The sequence below is a fragment of the Neomonachus schauinslandi genome, chromosome 8 (assembly GCF_002201575.2).
Source record: "Neomonachus schauinslandi chromosome 8, ASM220157v2, whole genome shotgun sequence".
NCBI lineage: Eukaryota > Metazoa > Chordata > Mammalia > Carnivora > Phocidae > Neomonachus > Neomonachus schauinslandi.
This window is the reverse complement of record NC_058410.1, coordinates 66,274,772-66,297,770: the sequence shown is the minus strand read 5'-3', so window position 1 is coordinate 66,297,770 and position 22,999 is coordinate 66,274,772. Positions and strand designations below refer to the sequence as shown.

Below are 22,999 nucleotides of genomic sequence, written 5' to 3'. Positions count from 1 at the left end.
CCAGTCTTTAATCCAGTTTAGCAGTTACAAGAATTCTGGGGATAGAACTGGAAGATTATAAAGCTGAAAAAGAAATTACACTTAAAAGAGAAACCTCATAAGAATTCAAACTCTGCAATTAAAAACTGAAGGACGTAGCAACAGTAGACTACCAAGAAAAGGTTAATGAGATTCAATCCTTAGCAGACTGGGAGGCAAAATAGCCTTGTGAATAAAAGCATAGGCCGTGCTGCCAGATTTGTACTTCTTGGGTCTTCTTGGATACTAACTAGCTGTGTGACATTGCTCATTTTATGTAACCTCTCTGGGGTAAAATTTCTATTTTCTGTAAATTGGGATAAATAAGACGTGCCTCAAAGTGTTGCTGGGAATTTTTAATGACAACTGGTTTCTCACTTATGATATGCAATGTAGGCACTAAATAGAGTATCACCCCCAAACGCTGCACAAAATGAAATGTGCACCACCTATCATAACAGATTTTTTTAATCATCTTTGATTCAAAATCAGAATGTCTTATGTCCTCTGTGAGGTGACAAACCTAAATCAAAATTAACTGTACACACTTAGCATAGGCATTGAACTTAAATGACGTATGCTGAATTGTGTTATTAAAAGGAAACATTTTTAAGAGTGGAAAGCATTTAGTGGTATTCTATAATGCATTATAAACTGCATTTTTCATGTAAACCATTAGTCTGTATATGATGAGCAAATGCATCTTCAAGAAAGAATGAAACATGTGAAGTTAAATTTTTAATGTAAGCCCTAGTCTTCTATTAAATTTGGTTGTGGAACAAATGGGAGAGATCCCAAATTGCCTGTGTTATGCTGGTTTTGCCTGATTTTATTTTACTTTTCTTTATAATAATCTTAGAAAGGTTTGTTTTGTAGAATCACTTCTATTTTTTTTCGGGAGATATTCTTGTATAATCATTTTACATAGTTATTTCCTTGTGAACAGATCTTGTGTCAAACTAGTCAAGACAATTGTCTTTGATTTATTTCAGAAAAGAGACACGGAAGGTATAAACTCTCACAGACTGCCAGTCTGTTTTCTTCTAGCTTTAAAAAAATAACATCCATGAGATAGAATTTGTGATACCTTAACCTTCATGAGTCAAGAAGAAATAAGACTTGAGATATACTGTGATTATTTATACTTTTATCAAAAGAGGCTGAACTCTCTCTGCAGTAACGTATTATGCAGATGATATTATTTTTTAATTGAGAAAATAACATCACAGGTGGTGCAAGAAATCTCAGCTGTAGCCATGGCACACGTTAATTTCATTGGTAACAGAATCCAAAAGTCAGCATCGTATCTGAGCTTTCACTTCAGGCAACCCTGGTTTTGAATTTTGGCTCTGTCAGTTACAGCGTTTGTGACTACAATTTATTTAACCTTTCAAAGCCTCAGGTGTCTCATCTGAAAAACAAATGATACCTACTTGAAAAATTGTGATAATTAGTGAGATGATGGGTGTATGACAACTTAGCATGCTGTCCTGAACTGTGTCAGAACACAATAAGTATTAGCTAATATTAATACTTGGCGGGGGAGGGGATTGTGTGCAGGAAGAGTCAGGGGAGGAAATGGAATGGGGGGGAGTGTCAGTATATAGTGCCAAAATACTCCATTAAGTTTTCTGCTTTTTAGACTTTCTTTGAAAAACTCAATGTAGGGAACCGATTTCTTAATCTCTTTTCCATATACTGGAAAGAAAGCCATTAAATGAAATATGATCTGAGGAAGGCATTCAGCTTCTCTTGCTGCTAATAATATTGCCATTTTATTCCCAATTACTAAGTAGTCTTCCTTTCTTTGTAACAGATAAATTTCTAAATTTGGCATTGTTCCATTTCATAGATTTGGCAGGAGAAACCATAAATTAATGTACAAACCCAAGAAACAGGCTTCCTACCTTAGCTTTGTTACTGAATATGCATGTAAGATTGGTAACATCTTCAATATGACATATATAATGTTGAAGGTTTGGGGGCCCCAATAATAGCACTCCTATTCTCTACCTGGACTCAAAGCAAACTGAGAAATAGAGCAAGAAAACAAGGAAGATGCAGAAAAAAATTCTCCATTAGTGGTAAGGCTGAGATTAGAGAATGTGACATACATGCAGCATCATTGAGCCTCCTAGTACTGACGATCAGAGTTAGGCTTGCTTCCCCAGTCCTCCCTGGACCTTGACTGCCCCCACCCCTCTAACATTGTCCCCCTCTGAAGAGGCCCAGTGTGTGGTGTAGCAGACCAAGTGCTTTGTGAGCAGCTCACTCCAGAAAGAAGGAGAGGAGAGATCCGGGTATTTTCTCTCCCTTAGTTTACACCCAGATCTAGTAGATCTCTCCTCCTCCCCAGGGAAAGAATGCCGGAGGGGTTGGAAGGAGACCAGGAGTGTTCTGTTAACATATGTCTCTAAGTGTAAGGAACTGTTAGGAAGGGGAATTAAATGTAACCCTCACTAAGATCTCCCAATTTAACCCATTGACTAGGCTGTTGTCTCACTTAGCCTATTAACTACCAGAGAGTAGCTATTGCCCTGGGGAATCAAATGAAGAACAAGCTATCAAGACAGGCTTCTGGGCATCTTCCTGGGTCCATGCAAACCACTATTTTTCTGGGTGTTTTCTTGGGGACTATGTAGTAAAACAAAAATAATAATAAGATTTTGCCCCAAAACGGGTTATAGTTATATTTATTTATTATTTTTTTAAAAGATTTTATTTATTTATTTGACAGAGAGAGATAGTGAGAGCAGGAACACAAGCAGGGGGAGTGGGAGAGGGAGAAGCAGGCTTCCTACCAAGCATGGAACCCGACACGGGGCTTGATCCCAGGACCCCGGGATCATGACCTGAGTGGAAGGCAGACGTTTAACAACTGAGCCACCCAGGCGCCCCCGGGTTATAGTTTTAAAGACTACATTAAATCACCCAAGGAACCAACGTACTTTGTGCATTGTCTTCTCTATTTCGTATCCCAAATTATGTCTCTTTACAATTCCCATTAGATCTCACCAGAAATTCTGCAACATAATGTTTAATAATATCATAGAGATATTTTAATAATTACATGAATAAACAAATTCTAATATTATAATATCAGAAAGAAGCCCCACATGTCAATAAAACACCCTTTTTACCACATTCTCAGGTTAAGTTTAAAAACCACTTGTAAAACCAAATTTGAAAGCCAAAGGAAATTAATATACAAAATATTGTTCTTTTCTGAGCCAGAAGTCCAAAATATCTATCCCCCCACCCCACTCACACACACACACACACACACACACACACACACATACTTCATTATTATCGTGTTTCAACCACAGGGATTCTTTTTTTTTTTTTGAAGATTTTATTTATTTATATGAGAGAGAGAGTGTGCGCATGCACAAGCTGGGGGAGGGGCAGAGGGAGAGGGAGAGAATCTCAAGCAGATTCCGCGCTGAGTGTGGAGCCCCACGTGGGGCTCCATCTCACAACCCTGAGATAGTGACCTGAGCCGAAACCAAGAGTCGGATGCTTAACCAACTAAGCCACCCAGGTGCCCCTCAATCATAGGGATTCGTGATGCTTAGGTGGAGCTAATACTTTTTAGAAACTCAGTAAGTTCATGTAATTTGCAAGATGATCATAGCACTGGCCTCAAAGGAAGCCATTCCTGGCCTCCACGGTGATTATCCAAGATGCAATTATGTTCCTAGAAGACAGTAAATATGCTCCCAAAGATGTAGCAATGACTCAGAAGTGTTTGAGTGAAATAGGACAAATATAAACCTTCCTGGTTATAGCCTCATGAGGATGCCAGTCTTTGCTAATTGCCTGTGAATTTATTTAACTGGGAGAATTCTCTGAGCAAGATGTTAATTTTTGCACTATGGCTGTTCCCTTGTTTGGGGAAAATTCCATCCGAGCATGTCTCCTCTCTCTGAGAGTAGTATTTGAGATATTGAAAACATCTTGCAATGTTTATAAATTTGCAACGATGACTGGTTCTTTTTGAGGTACCTTTCTCCACCAGTATATCAAGAAGCCCTTGGTTTCCATCTCTCCTTCTTTCTGCCTGCCTATGCTTGACACTAACAACTTCATTCTAGAACCTCATCTGTGCTCTGCTTCAATATAGAACTCAGCAACTGTGTGGTTTAAAATTAATAAATTCTGTACCATCCACCAATGCATAAAGACCTGTTGAGAAAAGAGCTCTTTCACCTATAGATCCTTGCCTCACAATTTATTGGGGCCTCCGTAGTATACCCGGCCCTCAAAGATTCCTGAAGAGCCTGCACACATATTTTAGGATGCCGGCATCCATTAAGTTTAAGATCAAGCCATAGAAACATGTATGATAAAGTCTTCTGTGTGGACATTAGCTCTTTTACTGAGACCATGTAATCCAATCCAAGTTTCTCAGTCCCACAATACTCTGCTTACCTCTCAGAGGTAAGTAACGGGGAGGTGAGGCACCATGAGTGTTTCACTGACCAATGACCCTCTTTGTGAAATTGTCAGGACCAGGGAAGGATCATTCCCTCTCCTTCCCAAAAATGTGTTTATATGTTTTAAAACAGACTCACAGAAATCACTGTAGTTGTAAATTGGCCCATAGGATATATTCACACACTCAAAACACTTAATTCAGAAGTAAAATCAGTATTATTATTGTGAAAAATTAAATTTTTATTAAAATTCAACACCATAATTATGAGTTTAAAAACTAAGTTGTTTTAAGTTTACTAAGCTAAATACCCAATTCAAAAATGTTTAACTCATTCACTTAAGAGAGTTTTAGTAACTTTTATTTTAAGTCGTACGTTTGAACTTAATAATAACAGGTTTTCCTTTTCATATATGTAATTGATGTTTCAATCCTGCAGCAATCTTACAATGGATATGACCCTACCAGTAATGAGGTCAGTAATAATCCTGGAGGCTAATGCTACAATGGAAAGTTTTGTAGATGGCTAAAATTAATAAGTGATAAAAAGCACATGCCTTCTCTTTTTAGTTATAAATGATTGGACAGTCATCTGTAGAAAGAAATCCATGTTCAGCCATAACAACTAAAAAATACTTTTATAGACAAAATATGACAAATGTTTCCCTCATTCCGCATAACTTCGATGGAGTGGGTAGCACTGTGGTTGCTGTACTTACCCTTTATCCGGGACTGGCCATGCTTATCTTGCTTATCTCACTCACTTCTTTGAAGCTGAACATTAAGGGTCCTTGAGACTTTGCTTGGTACCTATTAATGACTTAAGCACAGTTAGTTTTTCTTTAGGTAATGTGCCACCTTTTTATTTTTTTTAACCAAAACCACTTTATCCCACAACCCAAAAATGTGGTGGAGGAGGTAGCTAGTGAAATGTTTAAGAGAGTGTTTTATTATACTTATCATCATCATTGTTAACACTCAGGGCTTTTCATCTCTTAAGTGCTTTGTAGGCATTAGTAACCTCCTCCTGCCCACCTTGCCTGTCTCAAGAACTCTGAGGGATCTTTAACTTCAAATGACCTTTGGATTTTTATAAAGTGCAGTCATTGATGACGACTACCCTTTGGGTTCAGTCTTATCTGGTGGTAAGGATGAACATGTGCCTTGAGGTTCAAAATTAATAAGAAATAATATGCATTCCAAGTGGAATTCAAGAATGCCTTTGAAACACATCTTGCTTACTCACCTCTCCATGCACCCCCGCTTTGAGTCTTTAAAGTAAAGCAAACATGCCCACACTGCTCGAACACGTGGGGCTCTATTGCCAGGTAAGAGAGTAACTATGCCGGGGCCCAAACTTCTCGTTGCCAGGAGATAACTGAAAAGCCAATGTAGATTTTTAAGACGAGGAAGAAAAGAATTCAACCAACTAGTTAACAGAGTGTAAAATAGGTTAATACCAGAAAATATCATTTGTGAAGGGGGGCCTGGGTGGCTCAGTCGTTAAGCATCTGCCTTTGGCTCAGGTCATGGTCCCAGGGTCCTGGGATTGAGCCCCGCATCGGGCTCCCTGCTCAGCAGGAAGCCTGCTTCTCCCTCTCCCACTCCCCCTGCTTGTGTTCCCTCTATCACTGTGTCTCTCTCTGTCAAATTAATAAATAAAATCTTTAAAAAAAAAGTATTATTTGTGAAGACATGTTTAAAAGAAATGAGGCATAAACTCCTTCTGTAGGAATGCCTATTGTTCTTCATCAGTGTCTTCCCCGAAAGGACTATTCATGAGGGAAAATTCATTCCCAGTGGCTACCCAGGAAGGATCAGCCTTGGACATATATACTCAAATCAACCAACTAGCTGAACAGGAAGAAGCGGAAACCAGACGTGGTTATAAAGAAATGCTGAAGCAGCATTCCTAAAATCCAAGCAGGTTTTGTTTTTGTTATGAAAAGTCACAATTACCGATTTTCATCCGTTAAGCACTGAAGAAGGGATAACAACCTTGTCAGCAAAGGGGAGCCTTCTTCCAGGGGCCAATGGAGAGGACAACGAGAAAGGAATGGCAGAGTTTATGTATGCGGGATGCTTTTGCATAAACGACGACACCAGGGTTAGACTGGAGGGCTTCTGCTATTTACAGGTGTGACTGGTGCTCCCTTACGTTTGCAACCAGCACTGTGATTGCAAGGACCTGAAGAAAGGAAAATTTCTGAGGTCCTATCTGAAGTTATCCATTTTTGTATTTTCTTGGAGCTCTTCCCTTAAATCTGAGATGAATGCTTAGCAGTGATAAAAGAATGTGGTTCTCCTTTTTGAAAAAGAGGGATGGGCCTGTGTTTTCTTTTTTAACTGTTTTAATCTGGGATAGGTTAGCCTGGGATATAAAGTGCTTGCCTTGGGCAAAAAAAAAACAAATATTCAACATTCACATTGTTTGTAAAACTCTTCAGCAATGATTTAATGTTTAGCAAATGGCAGTCCTAACAAAAGTTAACTTTTGATGAAGTATTACAGTGTTTCAAAGAACACTCACAATTATAGATTTCTATATCCTTTGTTTTGTTTCCAGTGTCTTTTTTTTTTTAATTTTCCATACAAGAGAAAGTATTCAGCCTTTGTTAAAGTCACTTTGATAAAAACCTATTGCAAGTTAATCAGTTCCACATTTCTAATGGTTTTCTCAAAGAAGCTCAGGATTATTAATTTGGTGAAAGTTGTAAATGTTTGGCACTGGAGTTTCTGGGGAATACTTTGGTAAGATTTGTTGGAACCATGTGTTATAAACTATGCTCTACACCCTGCATTGATAAAATAACAGGATCCAGTGTTTTTCAGCCTAATTGCTCTGTAGGGATCAAAGACATGTTGCTTACTCATCTTACGCTAAGTTTTGGGATCAGAAAGAAAAGTAGCTTGATCCAAAAAAAAAAAGCTGTTATGAGGCAAAATGGAGTGCAATAATCCCTATTTGAGCCAGGAGAAAGGGGGAGCATAGATTCCTAGGCAGTTTTATATAATGGGTGATATAGGAAATATATGATCAGTAGGGGAAAAAATGATTGTAACTCATAGTTAACTTGGCAATTACAGTCAGTGGGTATATTAAGACATGCTGGGAAATAGTTTTCTCTTAAGTATTTTAAAAAAAATCACATGTATTGGCAGAGTTTTAGATTAACCTTCTTTCCCCAAACTTAACCATTAAAGAAGAAAGGCTTTTGTTTGGATTAGAGTTTTGCAAATATCTGGACTTCTAAAATCACTCATTTACCCATTTGCTTGTATATATAAAGTGAAATTTGAAAAAACCAAAAAACACCTGATGAAAAACATGATGTGAAAAGAGTTCTTAAAATGTCGAGAGAAGTGGAATAATTTATTTCCTAAAATGTAGCAAATGAAGCAAACAGAATTTCTTCATATCTACTTGAAAGCTTATACCCACTATTTTTATATATTTAAAAAAGACTTTGAGACTTTCCACTGAATTCTCTCAAATAATTGCCTCCCACTCTTCCAATGCATGTCCTATTAGAGTCATAATTTTCAACCCTAAACTGAGAAATTTACATGGTATATTTAGCCCAAGAAGATCTAGATAATAGTAATAGCTGAACTTTATCACAGTGTTGGTAAGTTGTTGACACTGACTTAAGTGTTTTGTGTTCCTAATCTCCCTCTATGCTCAGAACAGGTCTAAAAAGTAGAATTATAATTATCCTCACATCTCAAATGAGGAAACTGAGTCACAGACAGTTTAAATGACTTGCTCAGTATTCACCAAGATGGCAGACTTCAGAGTCCATGTTTTTGACTGTAATCCCCAGTTTTGTAAACTCAGAGGCATCCTTTCTTTTGTGTGTGTGTGTCAATTATGAATCACTAGTGGATCCAATTTCACCTAAATTGATTCTCCTTTCACTCAGTTTCTTCATTTGCATGTCTGATCTTCCTCCCTGGCTCTACCTTCACATCTATGAAGCGTCATTTCAGATCTTGGTACCCTCATGGAACACAAAATACTTTCTTGCTCAAATCAGATAGCGTATGTGGAAATTATACTGAAAAGCACCGTAAAAATGACTCGGGGTGCTTCAGTGGCTCAGTCGGTTAAGTGTCTGACTTAGGCCTGGGTTGTGATCTCTGGGTCCTGGGATCAGTCCCTACAGGCTCTGTGCTCAATGGGGAGTCTGCTTCTCTCTCTGCCCCTCCCCACACTCCTTCACGTGTGTGCTCTCTCACTCTCTCTCAAATAAATGAATACAATCTTTAAAACAAAATGACTCCATTAAAAGGAGCCTCTGATATTCCAAATAGATTTCAAAAAAAGCAAAAAGAAAAAACCTTCCTTTCATAAGAGATTTACTTTCTTATTATTCAAAACATGCCACTTTCATGGTTTTCTTCCTTTTTCCTCTCTTTCTTTTCTTTCTTTCTTCTTTCTTTCATCTCTATTCACTAAATTCATTTGCCAGCTCCACATTATCAAAAACCATCACTGTCCAACTTTTACAATAATCTAGAAGTGGACTAGTCTGACCTAGAGGCCAGTTAACTGAAATAATAACTTAGGAAATAGTGATATAAACAGTCTTTCCCTGAAAAATGCTTAGCACACTAAAAGAAAACAAATGTTTGTCTAATGTACAAATCCACACATAAGCATAGAGGCAATTATAGCATAGTTTTAAAGTAACCAAGCTAAAGTGACTTCCAACAGACCATTACCATAGCTTTGTTAACAAAGTTGGAGTTTCAGATTTGAATTTGAAATAAAACCCATTTCTGTTAAAAATTCAGAATCTTAATTAATTCCAACTGGCAATTTGACCCCCTATAATTAGACTGTCTTGGTTGTGTTTCACTCTCCTGTGGGTTAATTTTCCTCAGTAATTTTCCATTTCTGTTCATACCCTTAACACCGTTGGCAAATCAACATCTGTTAAACTGTAAGTATTCAAGATAGGGTCTTCCGTTTTACTTTTTAGACTAGCATCAGGTATGCCTGAATGTTTAATACAATACTTGATGTGATGATTATAAGGATGACAAAAATGACAGTGATAATCTAAGTTTGAAGTTTTAAATCTCTGGATTTATTTTTTAACTTAAAGAGGCGATTGAAGATTTAAATGGGAAACAAAAATGTGAAACAACACAACAAAAAAAATTATCAACACTGTTACCTTTGCCTTTCCAACTTAGGAATTATTTATTTTTGAAGTATTCTGATTATAGATGTCATCCTTGATTTTCAAATCCCCTCTTCCTCAGTTTGTTGTTTTTGTTGTTTTAACTCAAGATAATTGTCTCCTTCCATGATTTAAAAACAGAGCACATGTTTTCTATGTCTCCCTCAGCTAGGAACCACTGCAAGGATCCCTATTCAAGTCTTGGGATCTCTAAAACAACATCTAGCCCGCATTTACATCGTTTGCAATAGGCAGCCTGTATTTGGGAAGCATTAATGATTGTAAAAGACTCTGGCTCTTAGAATTTTTCTTAAGATCCTTTGCATTTTTCTTTTCTAAGGGCTTCAATATGGGGACCTGGTAAAGAAGGATTAATGTAGTTTAACAAAGTGAAAAACTAATTGAATCATTAACTCACTATTCAGATTCAAAGATCTTCACTCCAAACCGTATTCACTATTTACACTTCTGCTTTGCTCCTCTGCCTGACTCTTTTCTTCTCCCTTATTGGTAAAACTTCTTAGTCTTAGTTCTAACCCTGAAAAGGTCATGTGAAAATGCACATCAAGCATGCCAGAGAAAGTCAGGGCTTGCTAGGTTGAAGGCTCAGAAGGCTTTTGCTCTAGAAGTTTGAAATCTCACACGTCAAGGTTTCTTTGAATACCTTACAACCCTGTGAATTCATTTAAATTGATACAAAAACATAACTATCACTTCTTTTTTAATAATTAATATTTGATAGTTGTGAGTTCATTTGTATACCTTGTTGAACTATCTTGTTCCTAATTAAAACAGAATTTGAATTCAAAATTACAATTCAGTTTCTCTGAAATTTTGCAATTGACAGTCATTTCTTCAGATAATAACACTCCTGTGGATTTCCAATCACTTTTAAAAAACCGTGTAAGATGATTTTAAATGCTTATAGGGTCCAGTGTAGACAAGTAATCATTTCATACAGAGAGAGAGAGAGGAAAATCTACGGTGGGAGAGGGGTGTGTTTGTAGGAGGCGATTTGACAAGCCCATCACTAATGAGACCTCCCCAATAGTTCCTTTCTATATATCACCTTCCAGATTTTATTGGACCACAGGAAAATTTTAATCTTACATACCAAACCAGTGATAATAACATAACCTTCTTAAGGGATATGTTCAATGTATTATGAAAATTACGACATTTCTGTTAGTCTCATCTATTTTAAGCTCAATGATTTCTTCTAGATAGACACATGCTAATTTATATTGATGACACAATACAACATTGAGTTAACTAAAAATAATGTACTAACAAAGAGAACCATTCATGGACTTTTACAACTAAGCAGTTTTCTCCTTGATCACTGATAGACTCAAGTCCATTTTAGTTCATTCATCTTCACAATAGGTAATTATAAAACAAACATGAGCAATTACTCAGATTTGTTTTAATCTCCTAAATGGAAATAGTTAGTCCTGAACTTAAATTTAAAGCAAAACTTACTCTCAGCAATGTTTAATCATTTGAAGAAAAAAGTCACTGCTTTCTTAAATAAGATAATGGCAGATAAAAATTAAGTCTTAATTAGATGCAGGATCTAGTTACAATGTAGCTGTAAAGTGCTGCCTTGTCTTTGCCCCCTGCTCAAAATAAAGCTGTTACCTTTTTAGCCCTGTCCGCCATGGTGCTTAGCAGCCAGGGATGCATGGTCTCAGACATGTTTACCAAGTAAAACACTGACTTGAGGGGTGCCTGGGTGGCTCAGTCATTAAGCGTCTGCCTTCGGCTCAGGTCATCTGATCCCAGGGTCCTGGGATCGAGCCCCACATCGGGCTCCCTGCTCAGCGGGGAGTCTACTTCTCCCTCTCCTACTCCCCCTGCTTGTATTCCCTCTCTCGCTGTGTCTCTCTCTGTCAAATAAATAAATAAAATCTTTAAAAAAAAAAAAATTAAGTCTTAATTAAATGCAATTCCATTTGTGGAAGCACCTAACAGGAGTGCCTTGGATATAGTAGGTGCTCATTTGGTGATAATTATAGTTATTAGCAGAATTGGATCTAGACCAAATGTTCCAGGGCTCCCAGTCCCTTTCCCCATATCCTATTTCCCCTTATAAACCTCCAGCACCTTGTCCTATGCAATTTATCATGCTTGCACTAATCACACTCAAATTGCTGTTTCCAAGAACAGGAAAGGGATGAACAAATCAGGAGGGCTTGTGTGCAGTATTGTCATAGACTTCCCTGAAAAGGCCCTGGTGTCAAATTATTTAGAGTATCAGCTACAAATAGCCATTATTTTTCTTCTCTTCCTGACTCATTGCCAGAGGCCAAAATGTACCTGAATATCAGCACCCACATAACAATTTAAAAAGTTGAAGTGTTCTTGTGTTTGATGCCGTAAAGCTCCAAATCAGTCTAATCAGATAGATTTGGGCCATCTGTCCTCATCGTCAAAGATAGCAAAATGCATTGTCTCTTCTACATATTGGACTAAAAGACAAACATGGTCCAGACCTTCAACGATTCTCTTCTTGATACACCTCAAACCCATTGAGGAGACAAGATTTAAGATAAAAAGTGGGGATAAATTCAAGGATACAATGGGAGATTCCCCAACAGTTTTTAAAACAGCACAATATTTTTTCTCTAAACCCTCTTTGGTCATTTGGTATCCTTCACTAAACAAAAACAAATGGAAGAAAATTGGACATAGCAGCAAAACCTCCAAGGAGACTTTTGCTGCTTCCCCCACACTGCCTTGAGCTGCCCTGCGCCCAGAGCTGGCGCTGAAATCTACAGGCCAGGCCAGGAAGGGGCCCCAGGGTCGTATGAAAAGTTTGACAATTTTCTTCTCTCCACAGTCAAGCTTATCCCTTCTGAGGGTGGGCATCTGAGGCATATGCTTCATACTAACGCAATCCAAAAGAAAATGAAATAAGCTGCTCCCTGTGCTTTTTTAGGCTCTTGCCTGGTCTAAACAAAAGGAGGACGGCGATTTGGATTTACCTCATTCTCACCCTCCTTGCCGAGGCAGATGTCTTAAGCACTCTATTTTAAGGATTCAAAGCCCATAATATTACTAATAACTCCACATACTTGTTTGCATTTCCCATGTTACATATAAATGTCAGAGGCAATGACTTGCAGCCCCCTTTAATCTCGTGACAGCTTTATTATCATTGGTTGGCTGAACTTCAAGAAAAGTTATGACAGTGGCGAAGTTCTGCAAACTGCAGCACATATTTCAGTAATTAGGTAAAGGAGGGAGAGCTACATTTAGAATGCACAGCTGAAATTATTTGCTAAACACTTAAGATGCTGAGGTATATCACATTCCTCCCAGGACAGCTTTTGAAGGATGATTTACAAAATGCTTTGTAAATCATCATCATTTTACCGTTTTACCATTTTTTTTTTTCCCCCCAGTTAGGCTGTTTTAGCAGCAGCTCTTACTTGAAAATGGATCTTCTGATAATGGAAATATTGTATTTGCAATATGAGAAGGTGGAAGGAGGGAGTGGTCTGAGAGGCTGTGTTTTTCATTTTCTCCTGTTTTTGAACTCAACTTAATCGAATGACTGCATCTCTTTCATGAATGCTTTAGCATTGAACACTGAAGTTGATTCTTTTTCATAGTTCTGGAATAGGGCCAAGGTTTTCCAATCTTGGGGGAATAATAATATAAACTGCATGAAATGCATTTGATCCCACCCAAACAAAGCCATTTGTCTTTTTTTGAAACTTAGTTATCAATAAGGTTCATGCTAACAATTACCTAATAAAGTCGCTGGTTTTAGATCTTGTTAAAAGGTCATATACTTCAACAATTTCTTAAAGGAATTTTTTCCAGTATGGTACTGGGTTTCAATGAAAAACCCAAAATCATGGACAGAAAGAGAGGGTAGAATATGTAACTGAAAATAATCCAGATATTGCTTAAGTGCATAAATTTAGTCTAATTAACACCTAATTTTAATTCCTCAAGTTATCCTGTCCAGACTCATAGTTAATAAAACTTATTCATTGACCACTAAAGCCTCCAAATTTTGTTTTGATCTGAAACTCAAACTATTTTGATCCAATTCCATAGCTTTCTTGAAAGTTAATCTGAATATCATTTAACAAATCGCCAGAAATTCTTAAAGTTTCCATAGGTTAAAAAAAAAATGTGCTTATTGTACAGTAGAGGGGAAACTACCAATTCTATTTCTACTCCCCTCTGTTTCAAGGTACCGTGCCTCATGAGAGGAGGAATACAAAGCAACGTTCACTCAGTCTCCTATTCTCTTTTCTTAAACTGTACATCTGGATCTTGATCCAAAATAGATTTAAGGAAACTTAAAATATATATAAAATAAGGAAAAATAAAATAAATTACAAGTACATAACAAGATTAAGCCAAGGAAAAGAACAAGAACTAGAAATGAGAATCTCATAAAATATATGCCATTATCCAGTACAATTTCTAAAAGTTGGCTGTGAACGGATGTTAAACAGGATGAAAAGAGGTTGATTGTTTATGATTAGATTCTCAATGTTTTTAAGAAAGTGTGAAACCAAACACTGAGGGAAGCACAAACATCCTTAATCATAGAATGAGAAAGAAATTTCTTTCAAGGATACTTACAAGAAGGACACTGTGTAATATTAAGGAATAAACAGTGGCATTTACCACTTGATAAGCAGCACTAAGAACTACATAGATTTATTTGTCATACTTGTCTTCCCATGGCTTCCTACCAAGACCCAATTCAGAAAATGCCATCCTACAAGTGGGCTAGCAGGCTTTGGAATGTCATGGATGAATTTAGGAGTATATTGTTTACTCTGTAAAACAATGGATATACTACATATCTTTAGAATGATCCTTCATCAATATTATTTCTTTTAGCTGAGTTTTGTTAGATACTGGAAAGCACTGAATATACTTTAAAAAGAATTTAGACTATAGCTACTCTGTGTTGCAGTATGGTATAGTTTCTTATGGTTTATCAAGATTTGATCCTATCTTTGTTTTATTATAGGTAGATACAGTCTAGAAAACGAAGGGTTTCCCCATTGTCCAACTTCAAGTTTACCATTTAAAAAATTACCAATAAATACAAAGAGACAGAGACAAAGAGAGAAGTAAAACATAATATGGTTTTCATAGAAAAGAGATTAGGGGTCTCTGGCTGGCTCAGTCAGTAGAGTGTGTGACTGTTGATCTCAGGGTTGTGAGTTTGAGCCCCATGTTGGGTGTAAAGTTTACTTAAAAATAAACTCTTAAAAAAAAAAAAAACAAGAGAGATCAGAAGAAAGTTTGATACCTATGCTACTTTAGCACATGAATAACAAGTATTTGAATAAAAATTTTTGTAATATTTGCAAATGAAATTTGTGTCATAAAATATATACATGAAAAACCATATTTTTGCCTTTCATATTCTAAAGCATGTTTGAAACAATTTTTTACCCACCACACTTTATTTAAATAAAATGAACTTTTGTCAGATATTTTTATTTTTATTTCTTGGCTTTCAAAATAAAGATTAGCATAACTTAAATGCAATAAATATTGATTTAAAATTTATGTCAAAAGTAAATATGATATAAGCTCTGCACAGATAACTATTTGATTTCTCTGAAAACTATTTATCTAAAGCTTAATCCAGTATTTGTTTTGTTATTAGAACTCGTTAGCTATCCAATATTTTAAATTATAAGTCAGAACTAATACAAAGACCCTTCTTGGAAGTTACAGAGTCCTGGAAAATTACAAGAATGAGTGTGGTAAATAATGTAAATGCTCACATATAACCTTGAAAAAAGAGTACTTGCTAGGTAGCAGCACTACCAAGATGGCAACATAGGTTATTTCTGACTTAGCTTCCCTCCACAAGAAAAACAACTAACAACTACTCAACAACAAGACACCATTGAGCCTTCTGTTCTTCCACAGGAAAAGGAGAATACAGAGAGGACAACTCCCCTCCCCCCAACCCACTCCCTCCCCACCCCCAAGCAGCAGTGTGGTTCCTTTTGTGGGAGCCACTACTCTGATCTCCACCACAGGGATTTCAGGGGGAATCTGTACAACCCAGCCACTAGGAATCTGATTATGATGGAGAAGTGGGGAGGAGCTTGCAACAACCAGTACATGGATCTTGGTAGACCAAGTTCATACATGCAGCATCCAAATAGTAATCCCAACTGGTGGGTTTTGCTTATCTGCGAAACCAAGTCGGTGATGCACTCAGATCAGGGAATGTGGCAGGGTACAGATCTGCTTGATTCTAAACCTTAAACAAAAAGGCTTGCCAACCCTAGAGCCTAGTTTACCTGCACCCAAGCAAGAAGCTGAGTCCCAGTCTCACTTGCTGTGGGGAGTGTCTCCCTGCCACATCTGAGCAGAGGCACTGGAGGGAACTCCAGGAGGCTGTGCAGCCCAGTGGTGCTTGAGCAGAAAATCAGGGTGGCAAAGCTGATTACCTGCAGAGCAAAGCCTATACCAGGGTGAAGTCCCATGGTATGCACAAGCAGGGGAATTAATTCATAGCCAAGGCTAAGGGTAGTTTCCAGCCCTTCCTAACCAGAAAGCCTGTCTGGAAAATTGAGAGTTGCCTGGAGTAGACCCTCACCTTCCTGTCCAAGCAAGGGAACTGAGATATAGCTCCACCTACCTGCTGTGGCTCCCAGCCCCATCTAACCAGAAGGATTAGTGAGGACACCTGGAAGCTGTGTGACACAGTGACACTTGAGCCAAAAGGAGGGCAAGCAGAGCTGAGAGTTTGCAGGGCAAAGCCAGTGGATCTGTTCAGCCAGGGAACTTGGGCTGAGGCTTGAGTTAAGACAACAAAGAGCTTTATTGGCCTTAGAGCTGCTTCTCTCACTGTGTCCAGGCAAGGAAACTAATTCACAGCTCCACTCATTACTGAATACAGCCTTCACCTGCCTGATCAGGGAACCCAACCAGAGCATATGAAAAACAGCACAGCTCACCCAACAGCCCTGCTTACAGTGGCATTTGAAAAGAAAGCATAACTGGTGGCTTTCCCTCTCTGCAGGTTAGAATGTTGGCCTCACCTGACCAGGGAATTTCATGCTCACTCTTGTCTAATTCAGGTCCCCAAACAAAGGCCAGACAGACCCTGGGTTCCCTCTTGCTTCTCTGTTCTGATTCTAATTCGTAGCCCCATCTATAATTTAATGTAGTACCCATTCCCAATCATCTGGGTAGCCTAACCAGAGAATCTAGGCAATGACACAGCCTATTCTGTGGCCTTACTTGAGTAGAGAACCAAGCCAGGAGTCATTCAATTGTTCTCAGCCAGTGGCACAACCCTCCATCCCTAATCTCAGATCTCAAACAGTTGCCTTCTCCAAAAATAGACTATCATGGTAGCTCCCACCTGCCTAAGGACATTACCAGTAGACACACTCAGAAACCCAAACGGAGCTGACTGTTGTAGATCTGTCTCTGCCAAAGTAAACCCGTAAAGTCTAGAAGAGGAGCCCTATTACTCAAATTTGCAGATACCAACCTATGGAATGAGGGATCGTGAAAAACCAGGTAAATGTGACATTACCAAAGGAAACTAATAAAGCTCTAATAATTGATCTTAAAGAAATGGAGATCTATTAGCTGTCAGACAAAGAATTCTGAATAACCCTCTTAAAGAAATTTAATGAACTACCAAAGACACAGACAACAAAACAAAATTAGGAAAAAATCATGAAAAATATAAAAAGAGAGCAATAGGGAACATTAAAAAAAAAAAAATCCTAGAGTTGAAAAATACAGTTAACTGAACCAAAGGACTCAATAAGGAGTTTCAAAAGCAGACTTGACCAGGCAGAAAAAGAATCAGCAATTTGGAGGATAAGATGTAGGAAATTAGTCAGAAGAGCAAAAAAGAAGAAAAAAGAATGAAAAAGAATTTAAAAAGCCTATGGAAAATATAGGAAACAATGAAAAAGAATAAGAATTCTAGAAGCAGAAGAGAAAGAGAAAGGGATGGAAAGTATATTTAAAGCAGTAACAACTGAAAATTTTCTGAACTTGGAGAAAGAAATGGATATCTAGATCCATGAGGTCCAAAATATCCCAAATTGGTTGAATCTGAATAGGGCTACACCAAGACACATTAAAATTAAATTGTCAGAAGTCAAAGACAAAAAAAAAATTTTGAAAGCAGCAAGAGAAGAGAGAAGTTACATACAAGGGGACCCTCCCATTAGACTATAGGCCGATTTCTTAACAGAAACATTTTAGGCCAGGAAATAATGAGGTAATATATTCAAATTTTTGAAAGAAAAACTATCAACCAAGAATACTATACCCAGTACAGCTGTCCTTCAGAAATGAAGGAGAGCTAAAGACTTTCCCAAATTAAACCCGAGGAACTTTATTACCACTAGATCTGCCTGACAAGAAATGCTAAAGGGAGTCATTGAGTAGAAGTAAAAGACATAAATTAACATCATAAAAACATAAAAAGGTAGCATAAATTCACTATTAATTGTAAATATATAGATTAAGTTTGATTCTGTAATTTGGTAATGGGTTAATGATGATGCATAATGTACTTACAACTCTAGCTTAAAAGTTAAAAAAAGAACATAGTAAAATAGCGATAGCTACAATAATCTGTTAATAGTTACACAATACAAAAAATATTTAAATTATACAATAACCTAAAATGTACAGGGGGAAGAGTAAAGTTTCTTTTTAAATTTTTTCTTCTTTCTTTTCTTTATATTGTATCTATATGAGATGATGAATGTTAGCTGAACCTATTTTGATAATTATTTCACAATATATGTAAACTAAACCATCATGCTGTACACCTTAAACAATATGGTAATATATATCTATTGTCTCTCAATAAAACAGAGGGAAAAAAAGAATACTTGTTAATGTAATCTTGTTTTTTTAATCTTTCACAAAAGGGAGGGAAATTGGGGAGAAAATCTAAGGAAAAATGTCAGTGTAGATCTGTGAATTTGTGCAAGAAAAGAGAAGTAAAAAAAAAAAATGGACTTATTTTCTCTCTCTCAAGTCACTCAGAGCAAGTAAATAAATGTTGGCAACAACACTTTGTTGTATTCAAAATTGTATTCTAAAATGCTATGATCCATTTTACAAAAGAGATTACTCTATTGTATTACATATGATATCATTAGCTTTTTAATGGAGTACCTAAAAATTTAGCTTTTTGACTCACAATCCTCTATATAGTTAAAAACAATTAAAGGTCAACTTTCCTACTATCTTCAACTAACTAATGAATCAGTCATGCAGCCATGCATAACCTCATAAAGAATCTACAGAGACCATGGCACATCTACTTTTCTGCATTTTTAGTGTATGTGCTGGTAAGCGAGCTGCCAAACACCTGAGAATAACTTTCACAATGGGGTAAAAGAAAAATGGTATACAGCAAAATTGTTGAGTATCCTATAAATGAAGTTTCACTTACATTCTATTCTTTAAGGGCTAAATGCAAGGGATATGAAAAAGAACAAACCCAGGGCTATTATCAAGGGGTTTTCAGTTTAGTAGGAAGACAGTCATTCAAGCAAACCTGCCTCAGTGAAATATATAAAATAAAACTTTGGCAGCCAATGTTGATAAGCCTATTCTCTGGCCGTTGTGTCTTACTGTGGTGTAATAAGAAATAGATTTGGTCTTTGTCCCCAGCTGCTGGCACAGATCTCCTTAAACCCTTAGAATTTTCTAAGTGATGGGAATGTTTTTCGTTATTCATAAGGAGCCCCTTTGAGTACACTGAAGTTTATACTAATGAAGTAACTTAAGGTGGGGCCCTTAGATAGCTTCAGGATGGGGTTGGTCACCAGAAAAACCAAGTGATTAGTAGGTTGGAACTTGCAGCTCCACCCACCAACTTCAGGGACAGGGAAAGGAAGCTAGAGATTAAGCACTATAAAAACTCTGGAACCATGAGATTTGATGAGCTCCCAGGCTAGTGAATGCATCTACAGGAGGGTAGGATGACACATCCACTTTCATAGAGACAGAAACTCCTGTACTCATGGACCCTTTGAGATTTTGCCTTATGTACCCCTTCACTTGGCTATTTATTTATATCCCTTATAATGTCTTTATAATAAACTGGAAAACATAAGTAAATGTGTCCCTGATCTTTGTGAGCCATTCTAGCAAATTATCAAACCTAAGAAGGGAGTCATGAGAACCCAATGTATAGCTGATAGATCAGAAGTACAAGTAACAACCTAGATTTGTCGATCGGTTTCAGAAGTGGGGGCAGTCTTACAGGGCTGAGCCCTTAGCCTGTCAAATCTGCTGCCATCTCCAGGTAACTGATGTCACAATTCAGTTAAATTTATAAGAGGCCCAGTCTGTGTCCACTGAGAATTGGAGAATTGCATGGTGATACTGGAAAACACTCCAGGCTTATATCACATTGTTTCTTTTGAAGGACTCTGATTTTGTTCAGATAGTGGGCAGTTATCTGTTTCTTGGGCCCCTCCCAAAATCCAGGGGTAGGATGTTAATCAACCTAAGCCAATTAGGAAAATTCCATTCCACTTGACAATTCTAGTTTAGTATTGGGTGTGATACAAACCAGCCCAATGAGATGTTAGGAGCATGTGCTGGGAAAATTTTTCTTCTAAAAGGATATGCCAACCAAGTATTCATCCTATTTTAGAAGTCCTTATGTGAGTTGGAGATGCCTGAATCTGCTTCAGCTCTCTGTGTTTCTAGGACTGACCTCCCAGGAATACCTCATGTTGAAGATGTTCTCAGTCTCATTTACCTCACATGACAAATCTCTGTGATAAAAATAGATTGCTCTTAGTGACTTTATTCATAGACAGATGCATGTATAGATTCACAGAATCACCAGAATTATTCTTATTGTGGAAAATTAAGAAACTATGACAGGCAGTGGATGAGGTATTTAAGTGATTCTATAATACCAGCATGCAAATGGCCTTCTGACAGAGTTGAGCCTAAGTTATCTTTTTGTTTGTTTTTTTATCTTTAATAATTTCACCTAAGTTCTCTTCACTTCCTTTTTTGTGTTGCCTTTTTCTATACTCTGGATTGTATCCTTTCATGTCTTTCTCCATGCTCATACAAGGGCATTAATTGCACATCAAAAAAGATTATGGATGTAAGGTTGGTTTTTTAAAAGTCATTTTATTTATCAAAATGGGATCATGTATTTTATTCCTTGTACAACTTCCTTTTCTAAATTAACAACTTGTATCTATATCTACACTGCAACATATTCTATACTGGGTATACAATAATTTGTTCAACAATTTTCCTATTGAAGAATATTGAGAACATTCCCTTTTCCCCCTACTTAAAATGCCACTATAGTGAAAGTTTTTGTTTACATATCATTATGTGTCATATAACATTTATAGGATAGTTTCCTGAAGGTGGGATTGCTGTGTAAAACGTGTGGGATGTTTCCCACCCCCTCATTTTTAAATAAAGATTTCCCCTTGTTGGGAAAAAAAATATTTTTTTTTCTTTTTCAATCCCAAACCTTTTCTTCTTGTAGAGAATTGAATAAAACATATCCTAGTGTATTTAATTAGGTTTAATTGACCATAAAATATATGTTCTGAGGCTACTTACTGAAGGGACTACTATCTTCCTGAGATTACCCTATTGAATTTCATTTTACTTATTCACTTATAGAGTTAAATAAGAGATAGAAAGAGAATCTGAGCTTATAATACTGTACTTCAAGTTCTCCCATTGTGGGATTGCATTGTGTAACATATCTCAGTACTAAATTATTTTGCAACCACTACTTTGCTATAGTGAGCCCACAACTCATAGTTCAAGTTCTTTATTGTTATTTCATTCAGAAACAAGCTGACCTCAAATCTCTTGGTATTTAATCACTTCTTCCAGTTCACAAAGAGACAAAATAAAGAAGTCCTCACTGATGATAAGTAGTGTGGTTTCTTTTTTTATCTCTTCAGCTTAGAAGTCAGCACTCAGAACCAGCACTGTACTCTTACAAGGTATCTGTTCCTCTAGAAAGACCGGTGTGAAACAGCAGACGACCAGCAGTGGAATTGGCGATGTTTCTGAAAAGGGTTGCAAGGACATAAAGATAGTTCAACGGGAGTCCAGGGAAGCCTTTTGTTTATTAGTTTATTCCTTCTGTATTAGTCCTGGAGCTTGAGACTACCAGACACATAATTACAGTTGGCATTTGCCACAATACGGTTGGCAAAGAGGCTACAACAGAGCGTCTCTCCTTTCTGGCGGGAAGCAGCCATGTTGGCAGGCTACCACATAGAGGGTTGCCTGCCTCTTCTATCCTCTCTTGTGACAAAGAGATCAGTGTCATCTGTCAGTCTGGCACCTTTCACAAGCACAAAATCCACACAAAAATCAGAGATTGAGAAGGATCTTCATTAGAAAGCGATTGTGTGTAGCAGTAATCTAGAGAGAGGAGACTTCTAAAGATACAGGATGCAGCACAGTGTGGAAAATTGAAGTGACATACTGTTGAGAAAGCTCATTCCTAATACTGGAGTGACTTATGGTATTTTAAAATGAAATATACAACCCAGGCACATGAACGAAGTTAACAAAAAACGGAATATGCACCTCACTTCTCACACTGTGCAGTCCAGTGTGTGGTTATCTTTAAAGCTGATACATCTTAAGGAAATGATGGCTAAAATTGAACTTGTCTGATAACAGAATATCTTGAAGTATGAAAGCAGAATAATTTACTACATAATGCCCATTTGAGCATAACAGGCAAAGGAATATTAACCCTAATATTTTTAATATTGATTTAGCTGTCAGAAAGCCCTCAATTATAGGAGTAACTTTGCAGTTATCTAATCAAAACCAAGGAAATTGACACCCTTTGTCTCTGTTTTTGTTGTTGTTGTTGTTGTTTTAAGACTGGTGAAATTGAAATACTCCCTAAAATTACAAAGATAAAATATAACGATTTGAATAATACCTAATAGGTATTTATTGGTGATCTAAATTCATTCTGACATTTTTATGCAATGCATTACATAGAATATTAAAAGCCAGTTTTTAACGGGAGCTCCAGGTCAAGGTAAAAGTGTATGGCATATGTAGAAAACAGTAGAGGGTAGTAATTGAGATATCAGACTTGAGCATGAGTCAATGTCAGTTAAAATTCCACTTTCATCCTTAACTGTCTGTGGAACTTTAAACAGGTACCCTTTCTGTGCCCTGATTTCCTCATCTGCAGAATGGTTGAGAATAATTATAACACCTGCCTTAGAGATTGTTATGAAGCAATAAGCCTTAGTCAATGTCAAATCTTAGAACAAAATCTGAGGCATAAATGTGCCCAATGAATACTAGCAAATACTGCAGGACAATTTGC

At 37.2% G+C, this 22,999-nt stretch overlaps 1 non-coding gene and 1 pseudogene across 1 annotated transcript; one reads left to right on the top strand and one right to left on the bottom strand.

The window, feature by feature from the left end:
• The window catches only part of LOC110583558, an 88,109-nt pseudogene that overhangs the window by 49,476 nt on the left and 15,634 nt on the right, over nt 1–22,999 (bottom strand).
• Nucleotides 11,213–11,343, top strand: LOC123325622. The gene has a single exon (XR_006540553.1). It is a non-coding gene; the product is annotated as a small nucleolar RNA SNORA63 (small nucleolar RNA).